The sequence below is a fragment of the Portunus trituberculatus genome, chromosome 14 (genome assembly GCF_017591435.1).
Source record: "Portunus trituberculatus isolate SZX2019 chromosome 14, ASM1759143v1, whole genome shotgun sequence".
NCBI classification, from domain to species: domain Eukaryota; kingdom Metazoa; phylum Arthropoda; class Malacostraca; order Decapoda; family Portunidae; genus Portunus; species Portunus trituberculatus.
The window spans coordinates 14,723,774-14,737,972 of record NC_059268.1 but is presented as its reverse complement, the minus strand read 5'-3'; the positions used below and the strand labels follow the sequence as shown (position 1 = coordinate 14,737,972).

Sequence of the window (14,199 nt, the reverse complement as noted above, 5' to 3'; positions counted from 1 at the left end):
TTATCAGCCACCACCACGGCGCTTATCTTATCAGGCGTGACATCATCTACGCACCGACCACGGAACTTTTTTTCTCTTTTTTACTTGTTTTCTTACTCATTGCTTGTTCATGTCGCAACGTCTGCGATATATCCTTGTTTGATTACCTGGTTATCGGAGCAGTGTTTGGTAAGACTGGGGATGTGTGTGTGTGTGTGTGTGTGTTATTTTGAAACCCTTCTGCGTCATACCTCCACTACTTTAAAATCGCTCAAGTTCAAGTGTTAAAAAAGCAGAAATAAGAAGCCAGACGGTTTCATAACACGGACACATGTCGCCTGTATACAGTGCGTGTGTGTGTGTGTGTGTGCGTGTTGGTTTGATGGCGTCTTGTAGCTTTCCCTATCCTTATTTTCTCACTAGTGTTAAAAAGTAGAGGTAAAGAGCCAAAATACTGACACATGTTGCCTCTGTGCGTGTGTGTGTGTCTGCGTGTGTGTGTGTGTGAGGCGGAGGGAACTCAGGGAAGGCAGGCCGTGCACATGACACAATCGATAGCTTTGTATGGCCATCTCACGGGAATACTACGGCGGCAGTAAACACACCACTGTACTCTGTGATGAAGCACATACACCCACGCCATAACAGAGACGGAGGGAGGAAAATGTCAGACCTTTCCACATACAGTACAGGTTATATGGGTAGATTTCATGTCTGGTTCCGATTTTTCCCTTCCCTCCACTTCCCTTTCTCTCTTTTTTGTCTTCCGTACATTCACACACGCACGCACATACACACACAGACACACACACACGAGAGCATAAGGACATTATTTTCTTCTTAATTTTCAACATATTTTCAACGACCTTATTTTCTGGGCTTTATCATAGACAGGACTTCATCACTCACACACACACACACACACACACACACACACACACCGCAGGAGAGAAATGGCAGCGTCGAGAGCACAGCCATCCCGCGGCAGTGCACACATCGTCACAACTTTCCCTGACTCACTAGACAAGCCAACTGTATTCGTGTTATTCGTGGAACAGATGCTGCACTACAAAGGCATACCTAAACTCCATGTATTCTAAAGCGTCTCCTTCCCTTACTAAGACTCTCCAAAGCCTAACCTAACCATAATCTAACATAACATACCTTCCAAAGTCTGGTTCTCATGTTGTCTCCCATTAACAGAAGCAGAACCTTGTTAAAACATTCACTCTAGGCACAAAACAACCATTATACCCCAATTACTTCCACTAGAGGCTGTATTCGAGATAAGAGGCTGAAGTGTTTAGGCACGTATTCTCAAACACTTCTGTGCTTCACCTCCACTATTTAAAAAAAAGCTGTATTTATACTTACCCGAGTTTTTAAAGGTGTTTTTACGTTTCTAGAGACAAGTTGACAAGATTACCGCATTATTAACTGGGAAAACACTTGAAAATCCCGCTAATCATCCCTGTAGCCTTGGAAAGTAGTCGTTGTGAGAGGGCAAAGCGTTTCTGAATACGGGCCTTAGTCTTAACCTAACCTGACCCAACCAAACTTCGTAACCTAATCTTACCAAAGCTGTTGTGGCGTGATTAGGAAGGACAAGATGCAGCAGCAGGTGCCACGCAGAGCTCACAGGCTAATAATTCACCTCGGGAATGTGATACGAAGGCTAAACGCTCCTAAGCCACCAGGAATGCAAACCTGTCAATGCGATTATTTGCAGTACGATAACGTTACAAGAGGATGCAGTGTGAAGGAGAGGGAGTGGAGGAAGGCAGTGAAGGTCGACCCTAACTTAAGCTTGTATTCTGAAATTCTCTCTCTCTCTCTCTCTAACTGAAGCTGCATGTTAAGCTATGTTATAGTTATGTTAGTTATAGAAGTAATCATTTTTGGCTGATTACACGATTTTATTTATACTAGCAAGATTCTATGGATGTCAGAAGGTTAATGGTCCAGAGTTTTCACTATTCTAATCACCACATGAGTTTCTGAAGCTGTATAAAATGGCCAAATAATAAGCGGAAGGAATACGAAGACGTGTCATGGTACTGAAGGGGTTAAATAGTACTTGGGTGACGATTTTAATCTATATTTGTAAAAGTATCCTGCCTTATTTGCACCAACGGGAATATTGTAACTTTCACTTTGCTGTAAACATGGACTATTTGCTCAATAAAACTAACTATGGTGTTTTTATGATCTCCAGTGCCAGATTAACAAGATCGCCATGCTATTACTGAGAGGAGATAGTCAGTCATGTATGTGTCCTTGGAAAACAGTCCTTGGTGAGAGCTACAAGGCATTTCAGGATACTAACCTCTGCTGAGTGTCATGAAGTGACGGGGAATAAGTGTACAATGAGTGTTCTATCCAAGGTTCTCTCTCTCTCTCTCTCTCTCTCTAGTAATATTTTCTTTTGACATCTTCTGTACATCATTAAGAGAAGAGAGAGAGAAGAGAAGACGTAGGAGAAGAGGCATGATTATCTTATTTCTCTCTCTCTCTCTCTCTCTCTCTCTCTCTCTCTCTCTCTCTCTCTCTCAGCTAGCCCCTTTATCAGTCAGTAAAGCAGAGGCAGCACGCCGCAAGCAACGTGAGGAAGCCCTGACCTAGCCCTCGGAGGCGTGCTGGTGTGCGGCGCGTCCCCTCACCCTCGGCCAGATCGATGACGAATGGCAGAGGGGAGGCCACCGCTGGAGGCCTCGCCGGGGCCGCCACCGCCACCGACACAGCCTGCACACAACGCCACTAAACTCAGGCCCTCTCTTTTCTCTTTCTCTCCCTCTCCGAAATAAAATTATCCTGATTCTCTCTATCTACGAAATAAAATTATCCCACTCTCTCTCTCTCTCTCTCTCTCTCTCTCTCTCTGCAGGTAGGTGATTCCCCCCCGAGTGTGAATGTGATTGGATTACTCCTGTGCCTATTGTTCTTTCCCCGGCGAGTTTGCACACAATGTCAATCTCCCGGGTAGATGCTGAGTCCATTCCTCGCACGTGCCAGGGAAGGATGCAAGCCAAGACCAGGAAAATTGAGAAAAAAAGATGAAAAAGTTTGCCAGACAGAACGTTCACTGTATCTGTTAAGGCCAGTGTAATCTCTCGCCATACAAACACAGATGTATAAATGAATCTGGAAATAAAAAGTAGTGTATGGTTATAAAGCACCACTACGAAATTAATACCTAATATTCGTAATCTGTGGTGTATGAAATAATATACCAGTGTGTGTGTGTGTGTGTGTGTGTGTGTGTGTGTGTGTGTGTGTGTGTGTGTGTGTGTGTGTGTGTGTGTGTGTGTGTGTGTGTGTGTGTGTGTGTGTGTGTTGTAGCATACTGGGTTTAAGTTGTACGCGTGTTCTCTGTCGACACATCTACTTTCATCCAGCTTAATCTTAATAGCCTTGAAGTCACGTGTTTGGTGGGGAAGAGGGAGGAAGTGGGAAGAGAGGCAGGGGGGAATAGAGAGAGAGTTGTAGGCGAGTGTGCTATTATATTCAGATACAAAAGAATACGTATTTCTCTCACCACTATTTTCCAGACTGAAATAGACACACACACACATACACACATACTCCACATTCTACGCATACCCACTCTGATACATCCTTCCAACCTTGCAGTCTGTACATTTACCTTTCCTTCCGCACTCACAAGCCACAAGTGAGGTCCGTCTTCATGAAACGCTTTGCTCTCTAACCACGACTATTTTCCAAGGCCACAGAAATGACTAGTGGGGTTTTCAAGAGTGTATCTCCAGTTAATAATGTAGAAGTTTTGTCACTCTGCCTCTAGAAACGTAAAAACACCTTCAAAAACTTGTATAAATTTAGATAAAGCCTTTTGAAGTGGTGGAGATGAAGCACAGAAGGGTTTGAGAATACGAGCCACCCAGAGAAGGGAAAATGAGCTAGGCAAGTCAGTCAGTCACAGTCACGCAGGATGGAAGGAGAGGAAGACAAACATAGAAGAATAAGAAACATAAATCACACACACACACACACACACACACACACACACACACACACAGCTCAGACTGGCCAGGGAATGATCAAGAGGACTTTTGTCAAGGCACGGTAACCTCAATTTACAGGGAAAACAGTGTGTTGGTGTATTTGTAAGCATATTCATGACTTTTCCTTCTTTTGTGGTGGTGGTGGTGGTGGTGGTGGTGGTAGTGGTGGTGGTGGTGGTGGTGGTGGTGGTGGTGGTGGTGATGATGATGGTGGTGGTGGTGAGGAGGAGGAAGAGGAGGAGGAGGAGGAGGAAAAAGATATAATGACAAGAAGGGCGTGATATTGATGTATTTTGCCGGAGAGAGAGAGAGAGAGAGAGAGAGAGAGAGAGAGAGAGAGAGAGAGAGAGAGAGAGAGAGAGAGAGAGAGAGAGAGAGAGAGAGAGAGAGAGAGAGAGAGAGAGCGCTTTCCGATACCTGACTGCGATAGGTTCACCAGCAAATAACAGTAAGCACATTGGTCGTTGCCTCGTAGCCCCGGCAGGTCACTCTAGTCTAGCCCCTCCCGCCCGTGCATTAAAGGTGAGGTGATGCAGGTGACGGGGCTGGACCTTCGCTGAGGGGGGCATTGGAACCCCTCCTCTGCATCTCACACGCACGTATGCACGCACGCCACCAGATAACATGAGATTGCAGAAATGTATGTGTGTGTTTCACTGTTTGATCTCCTGCAGTCTCTGACAAGACAGCCAGACGTTAGTTACCCTACGGAACGAGCTCAGAGCTCATTATTTCCGATCTTCGGATAGGCCTGAGACCAGGCACACACCGCACACCGGGACAACAAGGTCACAACTCCTCGATTTACATCCCGTACCTACTCACTGCTAGGTGAACAGGGGCTACACGTGAAAGGAGACACACCCAAATATCTCCACCCGGCCGGAGAATCGAACCTCGGTCCTCTGGCTTGTGAAGCCAGCGCTCCAACCACTGAGCTACCGGGCGTGTATGTGTGTGTGTGATGAGATCCCGCCATGTACCGCCACGATTCCTCCACGACCACCAGCCATGAGGGGACTCGGGGCTCCAACGCAGTCTAGTGTAAGGAAATGCTTGTCCGATCACGTCTCCCGATGCTTCCCTGGCTCCATGCACCGCTGGTATTGCCCAATACTGGTTATGGAGGACCGAGCCGCGCCGCCCGACGAATGGCCCCACCTTGAAACACATTGCACTGACAGACCCTGCGTTCCCGTATTCTGAAAAGCTTTGTTCTCACGACTGCTTTTAAAAGGCCATTGGTTTTCAAGACTATTTCTGTAGTTTAAAAAAGATTGTCTTAATCTCATAAAAAAAACACCCCTTCAATACTGGGACGCATTTTTACCATGAGTCTTATTTATAATTAGACGATTTTATTTACATTAGGAAGGGTCTATGGAGGTGAGAGGATTAATGGCTACAGTTTTCACTATTTCAATCCCCACAAGTTTCTAAAGCCGTATAAACAGTAACCAAAATGAATATAAAGACGCGTCATGGCGCTAAAGAGATTAAAAACAAGTGTAACGTACTCTGAAACTAATTGCTCTTACCACGACTGTTTTAAAAGGCCCCTGATATGACTAGCCTGGTTCTCACAATTGTTTCTCTAGTTCAAAATTGTCTTAACCTAAAAAAAAAAAAAAGAAACACCATTAAAAATAAATGTAGCAAACGTATTCTGAGACGATTTTCTTCCCACGACTGTTTCTCTAGTTAAAAGTTGTAGTCTTCTCATATAGACATAAAAACACCCTAACTTCTTCACCACCAGGAACGCATTTTCCTTTTTCATTCTGCTTCCTACTTGGCAATTTTAAACAGCTTCTGAAACTTACGTGAGGGACTGTGGCCATTAATCTTCTGACCTCCATAAATCCTTCCTAATGTTAATAAAACCGTCTAATCGTACCCAAACTCGATAAAAACTGTTTCCCACTACTGAAGGGGTTAAAAACAAGCGTAACAAACTTGAACACGTAGAGCATAGTGGAAGTGCAGCGTATGAGTTTCAGAGCGGCCCCGAGTCTTCACAGAACTGAACTTTATACGAGTATTGAACCAACAAATAATGGGGTAATCACCATGCAAATTGTGTGTGGACTTCATTATTGTCTCACCTGCTACACTAACTCTTACAATTAACCAAGTGAAACGCCCTTTGTGCCTCACGAACCCTTCCTTGCCTCCCAATGCATAAAAAAAACCAGCTTTGAGTATACCACACAGTGATTAAACCCTCTATGAGATCGCTAAACGCCCGTATTCTGTCCATAAAACACCTCCGTTGACTTTCCCCCATAACGTACATGTAATTCCTTATCTGCTTCTGTATTTCCATTTTCCTATGACATGACCATTTAAGGAGGTGGTTTCAAGACATTCACCCCTTTTTCAGGGCTAATTCTCGGACCTGCAAGGGGACTGATAATAAAGTGAGCATTTTTTTTTTTTTTTCGTTTTAGGTTGCCTTCCGCTGACTTTCCCTCATACCGTACATATAACTGCTTATCTGTCTCTGTATTACCAACTTCCTATGACACGAATTCATTGCAGAGGTAGATTTCAAGACGATTATCCCATTTTTTTCGGCTAACTCTCGGACCAACAAGGGAACTAACAACTAAATGGGCATTATCCCTCCATTTCATATTACCCATGGCCAGCTTTCACCGCTTACACTAAAAAAATACCATCCACTTGACCCAATCGCACCACCAGTCCCGTGAAACACCTGCCCTTCACCTGACAGCTCCAAAAATATACAAAATACTTCCCGCACGAGTACACAGACAGTTCGGGCGAGTACTCCCAAGCATAGAGGTAGAGGGGTATAGTGAGCCGTCCCCTTGAAGCACTGGGGAGCTGAATGGCCCTAGGGTGGCGATAGAAGCGTGTGTACTGCAGGCGGGAGGACGGAGGGTGGTGGGCTGCAGTGGGGAAGTGGGCAGCAGCAGCAGGGAGTAGGAACTAGGGCAGGAGAATCAATATGGCGGAGGTGGTGGCCGTGGTAGTGGTGGTGATGGGTTTACCTATGTTTATATGTTGCTGACTTTACACTGTCTTTACTCCTTGCTCTTCCTGTTCTCTCTCTCTCTCTCTCTCGCTCTCTCTCTCTCTCTCTCTCTCTCTCTCTCTCTCTCTTCCCTAGAGATGTGCCTTCGTCACCTTTGCTTACTTCCACTCACTGCTTTCTCTCTCTCTGTGTGTGTGTGTGTGTGTGTAATTCACCTCGGTCGTCTGCTGGTCACCCAGCCAGTCTTCCCCATTACGGAGCGAGCTCAGAGCTCACAGACCGATCTTCGGGTAGGACTGAGACCACAACACACTCCACACACCGGGAAAGCGAGGCCACAACCCCTCCAGTTATATCCCGTACCTATTTACTGTTAGGTGAACAGGGGCCACACATTAAGAGGCTTGCCCATTTGCCTCGCCGCATACCGGGACTCGAACCCGGTCCTCTCGATTGTGAGTCGAGCGTGCTAACCACTACACTATGCGGTATGTAGTGTGTGTGTGTGTGTGTGTGTGTGTGTGTGTGTGTGTGTGTGTGTGTGTGTGTCACTATAACCTTTTCTCATCTCCTCTTACTTTTCCTAAGCAATATCCCCCCCTCCCCCCCTCTCTCTCTCTCTCTCTCTCTCTCTCTCTCTCTCTCTCTCTCTCTCTCTCACCTTCCTAATCCCAGTAATAGTGTTTCTCCACTCCATCCATCGCAGTACTGAAGGGGTTGACCTTTCATTCCTTCCAAATTAACTCCACACATACATTAATGATTTTTAGGCAATGCCATCCAGTTCCCATCTCATGTAGAAAATACAAGATGGTAATTGTATCTAAAATGACAATTACAAACAGAAACACCAATTATACTGCTAAAACTCATCTGGGCAGGAGAATATTGCCTGTTATGATATTTATGAAGATTTCCACTGACAATGCACAATAGAAACTGAAACAAATACCTCTACTGTACTGTACTATGGTAGATACTGTTACTATTCTCTCAGTTTTGCTTCCCTTTTTCATTTTCTCTCAATGAATCACGTTTTTTTCTGCTTGTCTATGATCAAGTTACAATTCAGACACCAATTGCATGAAGGAAAGAGGTGAAAAGGAATACATGTAGCAATATTTAGCCAGTACAATGAAGAAAAATGTGGTAAATAACAATGAATGGACTTAGGTGAATTTCTACACTGTTACAAACTATGGCCATGTCTTACAGTCAATTCTCTTTCTAATCATGAACTGTATCCACTAAATCAAGGTCAACTTTATTCCCTTTTATGAACTATGCACCCAGTTTTGGTGAAAATGTACCTGAAGCCTTTGTCTGCATTTGGAACCAAGGCCAACCCAACACTTGGCATAATAGATTCAGCTGATGCAGTAAATAGTGACACCACAGTATCTTCTTGACTGTTGGGATGGAGCAGCAGTGTCAAGTGCTGTATCAATTCCTTTCTTTTTAATATAAGGGGAAATCTGGCCTAGAGCAGCAATCTGGCCAAGGGCAGTGAAGACAGTTAAACAAAAAAGACCACTAAAATACCAGTCCCCAAACAAGATCATGAGAGTTAGCCAAGACAATGAGATAAATGTCTTGAAACATCCCTCTTAAATGAGTTCAGGTTAAATATAGATGAAAATACAGAAGAAGGCAGGACTAAAAGCAATGTATGTAGCATTTATAAGCACCTGTAATGAAAGGAGAATATAAAAACCATAAACTGCGATCTCTAGACAGTACCTACAATCAAATCTGGCACCGCAGCTCACAATGCCTTACGCCAAGCATGATGAAAAAATAGGTTCTTTAAAAAATATTCAGAATTTCAGATCATGAGTAAAAGATGCTTCTCGTTATTTTCTTAGCGTATGGCTGTGACTGTAGAGCAAAAAATTATATATCTGAGCAGTCTGTGAATAAGGAGATACAAGCAAATTACAAGTGAGAAGGTTAAAGTCCTGGAAAGAAAATCCTGCTAGGAAATGTTGAAATTCATTGTGATATCATTGCAGAACCTATAAACACTGTGATTAAGGAGACACATGCCAATTAGAAGTGAAAGGGTTCAAATCCTGGAGAGAAAATACTGCTGAGAAATGCTGAAATTCAGTGATATCTGTGCAGAACCTACAAAAACAGATAATAATTGGTGAGCTGAATCTCCTCTGTATCCACTTAAACATTATAAAGTGACTAATAAAGTGATCTGCTTAGGTTACACAACATGTTTTTTTTTATTGCAATTCATCTCCTCAAGTAATTTCTTGCCTTACAGACTGGCACACCTGAAAGTCAATAAAAAAACTGATCTGCTTCGTGCACAGTACTGTCTTTAGATCTTAGAATTCACCTCCTCAAGCACTTTCTTCCCTTAGAGACTGCTGTACCCACAGAATTGGGCTATTTCCTTTATTTTTTTCATACATTACTTTCCTGTCTGCCTAACCATGGCAATAAGGGAGAGCCAAGCAGGTGAGACTTTTGCCTTTTAACCCCTTCAGTACCAAATTGTTTTCATATTAATTCTCGTTACTAGGTAATTATTTAGTTATTTCATACTGCTTCAGAAACTTATGTGGTGATTAAAATAGTAAAGTCTTTGGTCATTAATCTCTTGACATCCATAGACCCTTCCTAATGCAAATAAAATAGTCTGCCCATACCCTAAAAATCATGGTAAAAATGTGTCTCAGTATTAAGGGGGTTAAATCAACTAAGTACTCTTGCAACATAATATTTAGAGCACAAGATAGAGTTTTCCTTTCCTATACTGCCTTTTTTTTCTTTAAGTAACTGTCAGTGCAGTAAAGAAGTGCAATTTTCATGGAGAATAAACAGAATAAGAGCTTCATTTCTATTTTCTACACTTCACAAATTTATTAATACACTCTAGTACAAAAATGTGTCTGAAAAATGGAAAGGGATGAAGGCAAGGGAATTATTTACCACTGAATAGGTTAATATATTCTAATACCACATAATAAATTCACAATAACTTCTATGCAACCAAATTTCAAGCCCAAATATAAAAAAAATACATAATTCTCAATTTAATCCTTGTCTGAAACTCATGGGAGGCTTAAAGATCTTTTGACATTTATATATACAATAATTTATTCATTTCCCCGGGGAAAATATTTGCATCAGCCTGTATTCCTATCAATCTTTTGTGTTCCTGTCTCTCTCTCCCATTGAAAAGCAACACAGCATTCACTCCTTTGTCTGGTGTGGGACTGTGGGTGGGTGGGTCCAGCTTACCCGTGACACTGGCAGCGGACCAGGCGAACAGGTGAACAAACCCACTTCAGCGGTACACAGCTCAAACACAGACCCAGACAGGCACCCCCACAGCTGAACCAAACCTCCGCGTCAATCCCTACATCAGGAGACGCCCTTGACCCAGGCCCTTCACCCTGACAGCTGAACCAATCCCCCGCGTCCATCCCTACAGCAGGAGACACCCTTTTGCCCTCTTCCTTCACGGGGCTCCTTGGCTGATGCTGCGCTTTCAACCTTGGTCTAGCCACAGCCACAGCCACACAACACTGACAGACAATAGCCAGCCAGCCAGCCAGAAGTGTACCAACCACCATACCCATAAGTTGCCGACCACGCCTCACGCTTTCCCACCCTCACATCACCCACAGAACACAACACAGGTCTTCCCGATACACTGGGCATTCTTACAACACTCTTTTCCTTCCCTCCATCCTGCTAGCATCCTCCTCCTCCTCCAATCTCCAAGTGGTTGTTTAAAAATGATGAAATTCGCCAAGTTCTCAACAGGAAATGGCCCACAATGCATCTCAGTTTTAATATTCACGCCTCCTGTTTCACTCTAGTCAGGATAATGAAATATTCTGGTACTTACAGTGAGGTTGAAGCAGTTATAAATCCCACTGGCACTATGCACATCACCCTCCCGTCACTTTGTAGCTATGACTGGGGTGGTCGCGGCGGGGCGGGGAGCAGTCCGAGCAGTCGTCCTTCCAGTGTTGCCAGATTTACTTTCCATTCAAGTTGGGTACATACACCAGAGGATATTACGCGAAAATATTATGAGGAAATGATATAGAAATTGCTAGTAAGATTAAATTGTGATTAAAAAATGCAAGATAACAAACAAGACATAGGAAAAGCACAAAAAAAGAATACTGGAGGGCCGTTGTAAAGGCATGTCTCATACTAATGATTTACTCCTAGCAGGTGAATGTAGCAACAGTTACTCACCTCATATATTTTCTAATGATAAACACGACATTCACTGTACAATATCCTTGATCAACAGCATTAGCGGCAAAGATAGAGCATATAGCCCAAAATTTGAAAACCCGTAGCCCAATTGCCTGTCTGACAGATAACCCAAAGTATACAATCTACATAGTACACAAAGTTACAAATAACGCACTACGAATTCACAAACAGAACAGCACATTTACTAATCACGCACCACAAATTTACCAACCACACAACACAAGTATCAACCACACAGTCCAAATAGCTCAATGATAGTTATAGCACATAGCCTGAATTCACAAACCACACAGTCCCAAAGAATGATCACCCCAACACAATAAAAACACACCGCAAACACACCACACCAAACCACTTCAAACACTCAAAACTACCAAAAACACTAAAAAAAAACCATGCAACAACTCAAAATACCTGTAGACTTCCTAAAATTCACTAGAAATAGCCAAAATCATTATCCAAAACACCCTCAGAATACCATGGAACACTTCAAAATGCCCCCAAACATACATAAAACTCACTAGAAACACTTATTATACACCCAATTTAAACCCACCCCGATACACCCAAACACACCCACAAAGACCACCCACACACATTCAAACCATATAAAATCCTCAAAATTATCTTAAAACATAATATAACCCTTCAAAATGTTCCCAAGCACATTCAAAACACACACACAAACACTTACACCAATTCACACCACACTTGATACGTAAAAATATCTACAAAACAAGAAGCATACATTATGAAAACACAAAATGCACCCATCTTGTAATACTATCAAACACACTTAATATACCTCAAATATAATACCCCAAAACACCAAAATGCAATATAAAGAACGGCAAGATTACAAGAGAAACTTAGCTAAATATTCCAGCTTGGCTCCTCTTCTGATTCTTTTTCTCTTTTTTATCAAATATACCCAAAAACACCCAAATGCAATACAAAGGACGGTAAGATTACAACGGAAACTTAACTAAATATTGCTGCCTCCCTCTCCTCTCTTCTCTTCCGCTTCTCTTATTCTATTTTTCTTCGTCCTCCTCCATTGTTTCTCCTTTTTGTCAATTCTATTCCTTCCTTCTACACCCCTGAACCTAGAATCACATCAAAGCACTTAGAAAACAATAGATATTAGACAAAATATTAAGGAAGTTGTGGGAAAGTTAAGTATTGTGGCTTGACTGCTTCTCTTCTTCTTCCTCGATCTCTTTCTCTTTCTATTCTTCCCATCCTTCTTTATTTCTCCTTTCTTCTTCTTTCTATTGCTTTCATCTACACATCCGAATATTAGGCAAAATATTTACGATCTGGGGGGGCTATGATGAGTCAATATCTTGTGATGTCATCAAAGAGCGGGAATAAGGGGGACTCAGCTAAATTACGTAAATAATAAAGAAAAAAATGACTATAGAAAAAACGGAGCCACGGTCGAATGCTTGCTATTCTATGACATAATACGTTCCTTAACTAAAATCAACAACATCAAAACACTTCCTGCCTGACTAGTTTTAAAAGTTATGTGTAAAATTATCTATCTTCACACAAGCATGCAAATATTAACAAATTAGCATGGATGGGTGGTGGCAAGAGAATGTTGGGTGCAGGCGTGTGGGTAGTGGTAGGGGCGTATTACTGGGCTGAGTGCAGGAGTTGACCAGAACATTTACAATCTTTCATCGCTTTCTCTGATATACTTCTAAACTCCCTGATTGCTTCTGCATTTCTTTAAACTTTTATTGACGAAAGCCAATAATTTTTTTTTTTTTTACATCAGGAAAACATAATAATAATAACTATAAGCTTCAGAATTCTCTCTCTCTCTCTCTCTCTCTCTCTCTCTCTCTCTCTCTCAAATATTTGCGTCCAGGTGTTCTAGGCCCTAGGGTGTATATAGTAAATAATTCATTTTCATCACACTCTGAGTTCCCATCACTGAGGCAAAGAAACTGTACCAATTGTTGCTTTCTATATTAGCTAATACCTGCTTACGTACTATAGTGTACTGTATACTTAGTGCATTAATTTGTTCTTGGTGGCTTCTTGCTTCATTAATTGATATAATTAAAAACTGAGTTAGAATAAGATTGACTAAAGATTTTCATATGCTACCCTTCAGTTTGCAAGTGAGGCTCGATCAGCTGTGAGCAAATTAAACCAGCCTGTTGGTGCATGGGAGCAGCTCTATAATTTCATTATAGAGCTTGCCGTCTATGGTACAGTGTGTGTCTTTCCTGGCCATTGAGCTCGGACATCACATGAATTATAAGCGAACAAGAGTGGATCAGTGTTAGTTGCCCTTTCCTTACGGGGTGAATCTGCTTGCCACTTACGGGACTGTCCCTTATCGATATGCAACTAAAGAGTACATCACCAAGCTTTATGTTTGTGAAGGCATGCACTGTAAGGTTGCGACGATGCGATTACTGTTCACAATAATCGCAGAATGTAATCGGCAAATGTGTTTTTACTGAGGGAATGCGCCGCAACATGGTGGTCAGATAGCGCCGTGGAAACATTCTAGTAGCAACAACAATATGATGAAAATTAACATAATAAAAAAGGTCATCTAAAGCAACAAAATAGGGAACGAACATTTGAAAAGATTAGTAGTAGTAGTTAGCAGTAGCAGTAGTAGTAGTAGTGATAGTAGTAGTAGTAGTAGTAGTAGTAGTAGTAGTAGTAGTAGTAGTAGTAGTAGTAGTAGTAGTAGTAGTAGTAGTAGTAGTAGTAGTAGTAGTAGTAGTAGTAGTAGTAGTAGTAGTAGTAGTAGTAGTAGTAGTAGTAGTAGTAGTAGTAGTAGTAGTAGTAGTAGTAGTAGTAGTAGTAGTAGTAGTAGTAGTAGTAGTAGTATACGTCTACATTTATTCTTAGCGATGTAATAGTTTAGTAATAGTTTAATCAGAGTTGAGATGTTCACTTCATTGTCACTTT

The 14,199-nt window shown here is 42.2% G+C and overlaps 1 protein-coding gene across 12 annotated transcripts in view; it reads right to left on the bottom strand.

Annotated features, from left to right (window-relative positions):
- The window catches only part of LOC123503459 (catenin alpha-like), a 33,108-nt gene extending 22,124 nt beyond the window's left edge, over window positions 1-10,984 (bottom strand). For 9 of the 12 annotated variants that reach the window (XM_045253230.1, XM_045253239.1, XM_045253226.1 and 6 more), the window contains exon 1: window positions 10,874-10,984. The gene's annotated coding sequence lies outside the window, so the exon portion shown is untranslated. The remainder of the gene's footprint in view (window positions 1-10,873) is intronic. The other 3 variants (XM_045253229.1, XM_045253234.1, XM_045253238.1) reach the window with 1 other exon arrangement.
- Window positions 10,985-14,199: the final 3,215 nt, after the last annotated feature.